The sequence below is a fragment of the Felis catus genome, chromosome A2 (assembly GCF_018350175.1).
Source record: "Felis catus isolate Fca126 chromosome A2, F.catus_Fca126_mat1.0, whole genome shotgun sequence".
NCBI lineage: Eukaryota > Metazoa > Chordata > Mammalia > Carnivora > Felidae > Felis > Felis catus.
In genome coordinates, this window is record NC_058369.1 from 147,738,205 (window position 1) to 147,750,775 (window position 12,571).

A 12,571-nucleotide genomic window follows, 5' to 3' on the forward strand; every position below is an offset into this window, starting at 1 on the left:
TTGTTGTATCTCTACTTGTGAAATGAGGATAGCAGGGCCTCCCTTATTGAGTTGTTTGTATTAAAAGAACTAATGAAGTGAAATAAGGCATGACGTGAAATAAATGATAAAATATCTCAGGCATCAGCCTTCCCCAGGTGAATGGTGCAGCTTGCCTAAAAGAGTTGGCATGACCCAGCGTGGGAATTATCGGAATGGAAGAGAAATGCACCATTTGATCAAGCCTCTTCCACATTTTCCTCCAGAAACATAACTCTTTGTCAATATAATTACCAGTTCTTAATTATGAGCTAAAACAAGGGGAAACAATATAGAACAATATTAAGAGAAATTAAAATGTCTGTCTTCAAATTAAGTACCTTTTCATCACATCCTCTTATGCCCTTAATTGCCACTTTCCCCTCTTCTTGCTCTCCTTACGCACCCTCAAGGAGAACACTTAACTTCCTTTTGGTGGTTCAAGTGTCAAAAAGGCCCTTAGCCTGGTGTGTAGTTTTTCTTTTTCTTTTTCTTTCTTTTTTTTTTTTTTAGAAAATCACGTTTAACTCTTCTTCTGTGGATCCCTCTAATAACCCTACTTAGGATTTACTGGAGGAGGCAAAGTGTTAAGTGTTTCACCACTTCTGTAAATTAGTTCTAGAGGCTAATAATAGCTTCTTCACAAAAATAAACCACTTTTCAAAAAATTTCTCTAGGTTTTGCTCCTATAAGGCCTTTCCTATCTTTCTTTCTCTCGAGCAAACTATCTAATGCAAATTTGTGCTGGAGTATAATGGAATAGCTGTAGCAGCCAGTGTTTTTGTGAGTGCTTAGTTTATTGGTAGGGGCCTTTTTAAGTGCTTTACATGTTAACTGTTACTTAATTATCACAAAACCCCTGAGAGGTAGGTTGCTATTACCCCCTTTTTAAAGATGGGGATATTGAGTATCTTTAAGTATCTGTTCAAAGTCTTTAGACATTTTTCCTTTATTTTATTTTATTGTTTTAAGTAAGCTCTATGCCTAGTGTGGCCTTGAACTTAGGACCCTGAGATCAGGAATTGTATGCTGTGTGGATTGATCTAGCCAAGAACCGGCCAGGTGCCCCTATAGAACCAGAATTCAAATGTGGGCAGTGTCACTCAGAACCTGTCCTTTCCACCAGGTGGCGCTGTCAGGCGCTGTGCATGCCTGTGGGCACAAATACAGAATGTGTTATAGGCTGCCAGCAAGGATGCCCAAGACCTTGGAGTTGAGAAATGGCAATCAAGCCCATGCCCCTAACTGCCTCCCAAAGGGCAAGTGAGGTAGGAGATGTTGGATTCAAATCCAGCTCTTCCCAATCTATAATCATGAGCTGTGTTCCTGAGCTCTATTCTTCTATTTCCCTGGGTTGCTCCCACTCTCATGCAAAGAGAGAGAAAAAACCCTTGGAGGCTGAGTCTTTGAGCTTATGATAGAAGTCCCCAAGCAACTTTTCTTTTCTGTCTTTACCAACATATCTTTTACATTAATGGAAATTTTGGAAAATCATGGGTTTCTGCTAATCTTTTTGTAAAAGATGTTTGGTCCCAGAGACTCATGAAAGGAACCATTTATTTATCTGCAGAATAGTTTGCATATGAGAACAATACAGAAGTGTTTGAAGACAGTTATTCCGTGAACACTAATTAAGAGATTTGTTTGTTTTCAAATAGCACAAACCAATTCTGGCGGGTTTAAGCAAAAGGGAATTTTTTTTGCAGGGATAATGGGGAATCCCATGGCTCAAAGAAGCATGTTAAACAATTAAGACCCATAAAGGGGAAAAAACTGGGGCATCTGGATACCCCACATTAGAAGGACCTGAACATCCTCCCCTGGTTGGTCACTGCCATCATGTGACTCAGTTCTTGAATTTCCCAGCCTGGGCTCTGACTACCCTACCCCATAAGGTAAATCCCCAGTTGGAAGAAAAATGTGATTGCACAGATGTACTCCGGGGTCTCCGGATGGATCCATCAGCCATGGCCAGGCGCCATGGGTCAAATCTCCATGTTTCAGGAGTGCTTCCATGCAGGGGACAACCGTGAATCACCACTCCTTTGTGTTTTACTCCAGTGTGGTTTCTTTACATTGCCTCGATGAGGAATTACATGGCCCAGGACACACAACCTATTGGAGGAGAGAGAGAGAAACTCATTGGGGCCCTAGAAACTCTTTCATGCCTTCTTTCTCCCTTATACAACCTGTTATACAGGTGGACAGTTCAAAAACCCAAGTGTGGAGAGCAAGTAGTATTGGCCGCTGAATGTCCCCAGAGTCTCTTCAGATAGTTTGGCAACAAGCTAACTGGGGCCAGGGTCTCCCTTCTCCCATGCACTCAGCCTCCTCAGTCTCCATAAGCTCCAGGTGCCAGACAGCCAGTATTCCTAGAGACTCCTGTAAATAGCTGGTACCCAAGTTGAGAGCATTTGCTACCCAAACTCAGACAGGTTTTGCCTTACCTTCAAGCCACTGTCATACTTGCCTCATAAAAGGAGAACCCCAGGGTGTGGGGGTCCCTCTGCTATTACACAGCCCTGTCCTGTGTTAATCTACAACCCAGCCCCCACATGCCTCTGTTCAAGACGCCTAGAGCATGGAGGACCCATGCAAATCCAGCACCTTCTGCCCATGAGCTTCAGCCAGCCCCAAGCCACACCACCTGGTGTTCACCCCAAGCCTTTTGCCGAACCCCCAAGTCTGAAGTAGTGTGATAAACTTGGTGTAAGCCTGGAGTATGGGGGGATTATTAAACGAAAGGGGCATAGATAACTCTAGGTGACAGCAACCCTCAGCAACTCTCTGACGGCAGAGTTCGAGCCGTCAGTCGGGGAGGAATTTAGGAGACATTGCAAAGGGATGGGTACAGGGCTCAGGAGCCAGTTTGGGGGCTTCCATGGCCGGAGCAGACTGCCATTCTTGCCCTCGCTCTGCCAGCTGCTTAGTGCTCGATCTGGGGCAAATCCCTTGACCCTAATTTCTTCATTATTATACAGAAGTGTAATAATATCCATGCCATTTTGGAGAAGTTGTGTGAGAGAAAGAAAACAGAAGCTAGGAGTGTTGTGAAATTTGAGCTATTGTTGGTCTGGGGGAACTGAGCCACGGATGATGTTTCCGTGGCTAGCTCTGAATGGGAGGAATGGATGCGGCCCTGGGACAAGCAGAGGACAGAGGAGGCAACGAGCTGCCCCACAGCCCCTTTGCTGTACTTTGTAGTGAAGGGCGATTGCGACTTCTAACTTTCCTCAAGATCACAGATTTCTCTGAGCACAACTGTAGCCATAATAACTTAGCAGGCTCCACTGGATCGATACCTCTGAAATCTAAGGGCCATTCAGTTGCTAAAGGCTTTCTATTTAGTCTTTGTGTTTGGTATTAATGTTATCCCCATGGCATCTAAGTGGCAGAGCTATTTATGGATTGGCAGTCAATCTGACAGTGTGGCTCCTGCTCATCCATCATGGGTAGGAGAGAAAAATCCAGGTGAGCAAAACTTCTAGGGTAAGCAGGACAGATGGGGATATTTAATGCTTGCTGATGCCATGAATTCTACCTAATTTCTTTGTAAGCAACAGTAGCAAAGGGCAATAGAGAAAGAGCATCATTCTTTGAAAATGTTAGAGGTCAAGTACTAAATGTCACACTTGAGTTATAACTTCTACAGCATCTCAGTTACGGTAAAGACAACACTGATGTGTATTGGTGCTTTTCCACCTTTTTTGAGGATGTGGAGTCCTTTAATTGAAAAAAAAAAAAAAAGGAAACTCATCATGGGAATAGCCATAGTCTGAATGCTCACTGGGAAAATATATAAAAAATATAAAGTACACTGTGTTCACTACTAGTTTTCAATGAATTTGGAGTTAATCCATTAAAACACACTTGAAAATGGTGCATATATGTTTGAAATATACTTTTTCTATAGTTTATGGGTATCATATGTATGTGGCTCCTGATGACAATAACACACCTAATACTTTCTGAGCACTACTATGTCCCGAGCACCATTCTAAGCATTAAAAAATTTTTTTTTTCTTTAACATTTATTCATTTTTGAGAGTGAGAGAGACAGAGCATGAGCGGGGGAGGGGCAGAGAGAGAGGGAGACACAGAATCCGAAGCAGGCTCCAGGCTCTGAGCTGTCAGCCCAGAGCCCGATGCGGGGCTCAGACACACGGACTATGAGATCATGACCTGAGCCGAAGTCGGACGCCCAACCGACTGAGCTACCCAGGCACCCCAGCATTTTAAAGACACTATCTTACTTACTCCTCATGACAACTCTGTGAGATCAGTAACAATCACTCTTCCCATTTTATAGGTGAGGAAACTGAAGATCACAGATGTTAAGTGACTGCTAATGATCATTCAGCTGGTAAGGGATGGAATGAATGCTCGTTCCTGAGTTGTTTAGCACTGTTATCCGTTATTGTGCCTTGATCAGCTGTGATCTGTGAGACTCTCCCAGTGCAGAGCTTTCCAACCAGCTAATGTGGAGGTGGGGGTGGTGGGGAAGAGCTCACATGCTCTGTTTAGCTGCTTTCGAAGTCTGCCTCCCAGGTGGGAGCAGGCGCCAACCTCTGTTGATGGCACCTCCCGCTTTATTCTCTTCTCCCCTGCCTTCTCCCTTTGTCTCTTCTGTTTGGCTTTTACAAGTACAGGTTCAGGAGAGAGTGAGCTGACTGGTCATAGTCGCGTGGCGGGGTGCGGAGAGTTGAAGGAGTGTCAGGGATTTGGATGGACTGTTTGGATGGAGTCATGTTCTTCACCATGCTTCCCTTTCAAGGCTCCTGATGGAGGAAGGGTATTTGCAAGGCACGCAGAGTCAGTTGGGAAAGCATATCACTTTCTTAGTGGCTTGGTAAGCCACTGATTACTCCAAAGGCAGGCCTTCTTTAGAAAAACCTGGTTTTGGGGCGCCTGGGTGGCTCAGTCGGTTGGGTGTCCGACTTCGGCTCAGGTCATGATCTCGCGGTCCGTGAGTTCAAGCCCCGCGTTGGGCTCTGTGCTGACCGCTCAGAGCCTGGAGCCTGCTTCTGCTTCTGTGTCTCCCTCTCTCTCTGCCCCTAACCCACTCGCATTCTGTCTCTGTCTCTCTCAAAAATAAATAAACGTTAAAAAAAAATTAAAAAAAAAAGAAAGAAAAATCTGGTTTTGAAAGTATGAATTGGGCCAGGAGGCCCAAGTTTGGCTTCCTACCTCCTATTCCTTGAACCTAGAACATAAAACATTGGGTAGAAAATTCTGAATCTGGTGTGTGGTTTTTTTTGGGTTTGTTTTTAACCAATTCATGAAGCGAGAATTGCTAGGTTGTCTTTGTGTGTGTACATCTATTGCATTTGTCTCTGTTGTTTTCTGGCAATGGCACTGCCATTTCTTTTGGGAAACGGGTCTCTTTCATTTCTGGTCATTCTGGTGGATTCCAGTATCTGCATCCGTCTCCCACCATAGACGCGTTGACTGGGCAAGGAGTGTGGACGTGGCTCAAACAAGGCTCATCTACGGACTGGGAGAGGGGAGTCTTCTTCCTCTTTGCACGTCACTCTGGAAGCTGTGTGAGTTAGAGCCACTAACCATTTCATGGGAGAAGACCATATACAGTAGGAAAGAGGTTGAAGACAGCACATAGAAGCAGAGCTGATAGATGGAAGGGCTGGAGCGAGAGAGCGAGAGCGAGAGCGAGAGAGAGAGAGAGAGAGAGAGAGGGAGGGAGGGAAGGAGGGAGGAAGAGAGGGAAGCTGGACTGGGTGTTAGAAAATCTGAATTCTTGCTACTGACCAGCGTGTGACTCTCTGTAAGGCACTTAAAATTTTCCCGAAGGGGCGCCTGGGTGGCTCAGTCGGTTAAGCGGCCGACTTCGGCTCAGGTCATGATCTCACGGTCCATGAGTTCGAGCCCCGCGTCAAGCTCTGTGCTGACAGCTCGGAGCCTGGAGCCTGTTTCAGATTCTGTGTCTCCCTCTCTCTCTGACCCTCCCCTGTTCATGCTCTGTCTCTCTATCTCAAAAATAAATAAACGTTAAAAAAAATTAAAAAAAAAAAATTTTCCCGAAGCGTCAGTTTTCCCATGTGGGGAGTGAGAAAGTGGGATTCAGTAACTATCCCCTTCCCTCTGGCTGGTCACCGCAGCACCTGTCACCACCCTCAGCATTGGCTGCTTCTCTTGGAGTCTTTGGTCCCTTCTTCTCAGACACTTCCAACCTCATTGCCTCTCCTCTCCCTTCCTCTGCCAGCTGCTTAGATGAAAGAGCACCTGTGTGTTTCTGAAACAGGGGAATGAAAAGAAAAAGGGGTTTCTCCGCAAACTATTTTTGCTGTCAGAACAAACGCCAGGCTTGAGGCACCGTGGGCCTGAGAGCATTTGTTAGCTTCTGTACCATGCCGTCCTCTGTGCCCACTGTGGGACCACCTCGCCCTCAATTTGCCCAGGGCCTTTCCAGGCTGCCCTTGAAGAGTTCTAATGACCCTCCATCTACTGAAATTCACTTTCTTGCAGTCAGCATAGAGCAGGGTCCCAGGCTTTGATGGCCACTGTTCTGAAAAGTACCTTATAGTTTAAACACATAAGCCGGGAGCTGAGTGGTTTGGTCTCTTTGGCCCCTGACCTCTTCTGTGATCAGGAAGCAAGCCAGATTTCCCAGGAAAGATCTTGAGCCTCTGCAGAAGTTGCAAAGGAATAAAGGGGTTTTTCTGGCCGAGGTGATCAAGCATGAGCTTAGAGGGTCCATGTTGGTGGTGACCTTCTGTGGACATCTGGCGAAATGAACACATCCTTGGGAGCCGGGCCACAGTCACAGACCGCGTTTTCCCTTCTGAGTGACGTTGGGCCAACCATTTATTTATTTATTTATTTAAAAATTTTTTTTTAACAGAGCATGAACGGGGGAGGGGCAGAGAGAGAGAGGGAGACACAGAATCGGAAACAGGCTCCAGGCTCTGAGCCATCAGCCCAGAGCCCGACGCGGGGCTCGAACTCACGGACCGCGAGATTGTGACCTGAGCTGAAGTCGGATGCTTAACCGACTGCGCCACCCAGGTGCACCCCCGGGCCAACCATTCATTTAAACTCTGTGAGAGGCTCCTGGGCGGCTCAGTCAGTAAAAAGCATCCGACTCTTGATTTCGGCTCATGATCTTGTGTGCGGTTTGTGAGTTTGAGCCCCGCATTGGGCTTTGTGTTGACAGCTTGGAGCCTGCTTGGGATTCTCTCTCTCTCTCTCTCTCTCTCTCTCCCTCCCTCCCTCCCTCCCTCCCCTCTGCCCCTCCCCTGCTTGCACACTCTTTCTCAAAATAAATACATAAACTTAAAAAAGAAAGTTAGACTCTGCATCTCTGCTTCCTTGTTTGTAAACTGGAGCAATAATTCCCATTCCATGGGGCGGCGGGGGGGGGGGTTGTCGTGACGATTAAATGAGATAATATGTGTTTGTGCTATGTTGCTGGCACTTGTAGCTGTCGTAGGGATCCTGTGAAGACTGCGTGAGCTACTGACATGAAAGCCATTTGATGATCAGGAAGGCTAGGGCAGGACGGGGCTGACCGAGCAAACTCATGCACCTGGTGATCCAAGGACAGGACCTGGCTCCCCCTTCTCGGCCCTTCTCAGGCTCTGGAGGTTGGGGGTGCTGACCTTGCTGATGTTGGATCGGGTGGGTTTTGATGGAGATGTGCAGACCCCTGGGGTGGGGAGTTGTCTTCTCACTGCCTCCATCTCTCCTCCTGTCCCAGGCAGGGAGTAGCTCAGCCTCAGTACCTCCTTTCTCATCGCTCAAAGTCAAGTGGTGTTTCATGACAAAGGCAGATGAGCATGTCTAAATATTTAACTGGCAGATCAATCTGTGGCGACAAGGAGCAGCATTAGAAAAAAAAAAGACGAGACATTCCAACGACGTCTTTATGACTGGCAGCACGCCATGGGGAGGCGGCCGGGCTCCGTCTAGGATATTTTGTTCTGTTGCGGCTCAGAAAGGGAGACAGGGGTGAGGTAAACAAACACTGGCCTAGAAGTCCTGCCTCTGGCTGATAATTGGAGCCAGCACGCTCGGAGCACTGGAGAATGGGCAGGCGGGAGATTAACGCCATGCAGCTCTAGAGCCTGAGCCAGCTCCGTAGCGCGCAGAGCTCCTGTCATTGTTCCTGCCCTGGTGGAGCATGCGTGGAGGGGTGATGTCAGATGGGAGGAATGAGGAATGACAAAGAGTAAATCCAGATGACTAACCGTGTTTTACATGCTTGATGGGAGGCAGTGCTGGGTTTGCTGGCAAGATGGTGGCCGTCTTCGGTTCCAGTGGAGACTTGGTCGTGGCCTCCCCAGGATATGGTGGATCTTGCTGTGAAAGAGGCAGGTGGCAGCTCCAGGCTGCAGCAGGACGTGATGCTACGGAGAAGTGATTGGGAAGCTTTATTTTTGTATAACTGCGGGTGAAGATGTGTCCTGCAGAAATGCAATAGCGGACGATGCAGCACGGAGGAGCCAGGCTCGCCATCAACTCAGATTGTCATAATGAAGGCAGCAAGAGTAATGACACAATACTTACTGAGTGCCCACTGCGTGCTAGATCCTTTGCTAGGGAATTTACATATTTAGCCCTTGAAGTAACCCTGGGATAAACAAAACATGGCAGTGGATATAGGAACACATGCACATATACACACACACATATAAACACAAACACACATACGTATACATGCATACACACATATAAACACACATATACATATTTATTATTTTTTTTAAAGTTTTTAATTTATTTTGAGAGAGCAAGTGTGTATGCACATGCAAGTCTGGGAAGGACAGAGAGAGAGAGAGAGAGAGAGAGAGAGAGAATCCCAAGCAGGCTCTGTACTATCAGTGCAGAGCCTGATGGAGGGCTTGAACTTACAAACCAAGATCATGACCTGAGCTAAAGGTGGACACTTAACCGACTGAGCCACCCAGGCGCCCTTACACATGTTTAGATGAATACACACACACACACACACACACATTTTTGTAATTGCAAATCACTTATCCTCTCTTTATCTCTCTTTTTTAAAATTTGGAAATGCCTGTTTCTACTCATTTATATACTTAATTTTTTGTAATGCCCTGTAAACCTTCCTTCCTTTCTAATGACACAAAATGTATCCAATACTAAACTATCTGGAGCAGGGAGAAGCTGTGAAGAACAGACTCTTTAAAAAATGTTTTTTAATGTTTATTTTTGAGAGAGAGAGAGCGAGCGAGCGAGCAGGTGGGGGAGGGGCAGAGAGAGAGAGGGAGACACAGAATCTGAATCAGGCTCCAGGCTCTGAGCTGTCAGTGCAGAGCCCGATGCGGGGCTTGAAGCCACGAACTGTGAGGTCATGACCTGAGGTCTGGTGCTTAACCGACTGAGCCACTTAGGCACCCCAAGAACAGTCTCTTGACCTGGAAGAGCTGCCTATTCAACTAGGGGGAACCCTAAGCCAACCTCATGAGGCAGCCCCCATGGACTGGTGGTCACTGACGTTCCTGCCATGATGCCTGGCATCTCTTGTGTTAAAGTTGCAACAGCATCCGCTGTGGCTCAGATGTGTTCAGATGCATTTCTACTTCCTTGTTCACCACCGTCTCCAAGGCTTCAAGCAATGCCTGGCATGGAGTAGACAATAAATGTTGGTTGATTGAATGAATGAGGAGAAGTGGGTGTTTCTGTATTACAGGTGAGGGACGGGAGTGCAGGTTCAACAAATTCTACAAGGTCACAGAGTAGGTGTGTGGCCAACTGAACCTACTGCATCGCGTCCCTGGTGAATACCATTGGCTACCAGGCCTGGATCCAAAGAGCGGACAGTTTTTATCTGAGGCTGGTTTAGTGCTGTTAGGATTACAGCCCTTGTTTTCCGTGAAATGAAATTCTCCTCATCTGTGAAATTCTTAGAAATGCTCCCGAGATACAGGGATTTCCTTCATGTGGTTTTCCTCTCTCCTTCTGAGCAACGTGCACAGTCAGCTTTTTAGCCACGTCGGAGGAGAGGTGGATGCCGTTGTCCGGTGGCATCGTGTGTGCGCATGCGTGTGCGCGCGTGTGCGTGCCCCCACCCAAGTTGCTGAGCGCCTTGGTCTTGTTTGCCCCCAAGCTTGTCGGCCCCACGATTGTGTAATTAGGGAGGATGCTAATGTTCCCTGATTGGAAAATGTCACCCTGCGTGACTAATTTGCCAGCAGGGCCTAATTGAAGTTCAGCGTCATCTGCGGCTCCCGTCAGTCTTTCTTCTGAGGTGTGGGGGCAGAGGCAGTGGCGGTGGCAGTGGTCCAGGGCCGGGCACGTGGATGCCGATTTATTGCCCCTCATCTCTCAACAGTGCCGAGGGTCAGATGGGAGATCAGCTGTGGTTGAAATGGGGTTGGCCGTAAAGGAGAAATCCAGGGCTGGATTAACCCATGTGGCAGGTGGCACTCAATAAGTAGCTGGGCTTTCTCCAGGGAAGACTTTTCTTTCTTTTTCTTTTTTTCTTTTTTTTTTTTTTTTTTTGAGTGAGGGGATTCTTTTGTGTGGATGCAGATGCCCTAGCAGCAGGGCCCAGAGCAGGCTTAGGCCAAGTGCAAGTCCCCGGAGTTTGTTGCCATGGCACTCTTGCCTTTCGCAGTGGCCGTGTTTGGATGTTCTGGGGACCCTAGGCTATGTTTGACAGCCGCCCTGTCCTGAAGGGCTCTGGCAGGGAACAGCAAGAGGCGCGTGAATAAATGGTAATGCTATGTGTTAGCTGCTTAAGTGCAGAGTGGGCAGAAAGTACCTGTTACCTGGTCCTGTGCTATCATTAATCTAAACCCTGCTGCTTGGCCACCCTGCCCTGCTCAGATATCCCCTATGCTCCTGTGTCATCCACAAGTATTCAATGTTTTGTTTTAAGGTTTTGTTCTGTGTGCATACCTTCCACTAGGCTGGGGATTCCTGGAGGCCAAGGGATGTGCGTAGATGAATCCTGTGTTCTCAGCAGGCATCATCATGCTGGGCACAGAGTGGGTCTCCAGTCATTGTTTCCTGCATGCTAAGTGCGGGGGGGGGGGGGCAATGATAACCTCTGTTCATCGAAGTCAGGGATGATTTTGTACTGGATTCTTGACCTGGATCTTAGGGAATGAGTAGGAGGAGGAGGAGGATGGCAGATAAGGTATCTGAGAGCTTCACTGATCCAATAAATATTTACTAGGCATCTTCTGTGTGTAAGACACTAACTAGATACAGGGTATACAGGGATCAACAAACTGTCATGCTTTCTGTTCTTGTGGAGGTTATATTCTAGTGGGAGAGTCAGACAGCCAATAAATAGACAAAGAAATAAGCCAACCCCCTGTATTACAAATTCAAAACAGTGTTACGATGCAAGATGACAGTGGGTTGAAGGAGGACAGTGAGTGTGTGTGCCAGTACGAGCATGACCTAGGGATTAGGGAAGGCCTCTTGGAGGAGGTGGCATAAAGCTCACTCTTGAGCAGTGAGAAGGAGCTGCCCTGTGAGGAAGGAGGGAAGGGCATTCCAGACAGGGAACAGTATGTGAGAAGAGTTTGCATCAGGAAAGAGGTTGACCTGTGTGAAGACATGAGAGAAGACCTGTGGTTTGGGTATTGACAGGGAGGAGGGACGCATAAGACTGAGAGGCAGGTGATGAGGACCAGTAGGGTCTGGGGAGGAATTTGAATTTTATTCCAAGTATAATAGAGATCCATTAATGAGGGGTAAGCAGGGGACACAATGTGATATATGCTACTTGGTATATGGAGGGTACACAGTTTTTGTCCTAGCTCTAGGGAATGGCTCATGGGGTGGACAGGTCAAGATGGGACCAGGGACTCCAGTTAGGAAGCTGCTGGAGTAATCGGAGTTGGTGGGTTTATGGGGGGATGCTGAGGAGTCTTTTTTCATAGGCAGTGGGGTACCAGTGAAGGGTTTTGACCAGCAGGGGAATAACTTGGTGGGGCATATGTATTTTTTAATGACTGCTGTGGTGGCAGTGTGGAGGGTGGATTGGAGAGGGAGGAAGAAACACCAAATTTCTCATTAAGTTATAGGAACCATACTTTAAAGGGAACATAAACTGTAGTTGACCAAGGTGGCCAGAAATCAGGAAAACATGGTATATGAGTCCAGTTGGCTAAATGTTTGTGTCCTCCCCAAATCCATAGGTTGAAATCCTAACTCCCAATGTAATGATAGTAAGAGGTGGGGCCTTTGGGAGGACATTAGGGCATGAGGGTGGAGCTTTCATGAATGGGATTAGTGACCTTATTAGTGACCCAGAGAGCTGTCACTCCCCTTTCCACCACGTCAGGACACAGCAAGAAGATGTCAGTTTGCAACTTAGAAGAAGGTGCTGACCCTGATTTGGGACTTACAGCTTCCGGAACTATTAGAAATAGATTTCTGTTGTTTGTAAGCCACTCAGTCTATGGTACTTTGTTATAGCAGCCTGAGCTAAGACAGTGGCAAAGAGTCAAGGTACCCAGCTTTATTTGTATGTAGAAGCATATAGGGCAATACACCCACCTTCCAGTATGTATGGGAGCAGCTGTCGTCTAGAAGGTGGAGTGGACATCCAGTGGGT

The 12,571-nt window shown here is 47.2% G+C and overlaps 1 long non-coding RNA gene across 1 annotated transcript in view; it reads left to right on the forward strand.

Moving 5' to 3' along the window:
- Positions 1–4,310: 4,310 nt before the first annotated feature.
- Positions 4,311–12,571, forward strand: part of LOC109497618 — a 143,524-nt gene continuing 135,263 nt past the window's right edge. Inside the window, exon 1 of the long non-coding RNA XR_002737263.2 lies at positions 4,311–4,381. This is a non-coding gene — a long non-coding RNA (uncharacterized LOC109497618). The remainder of the gene's footprint in view (positions 4,382–12,571) is intronic.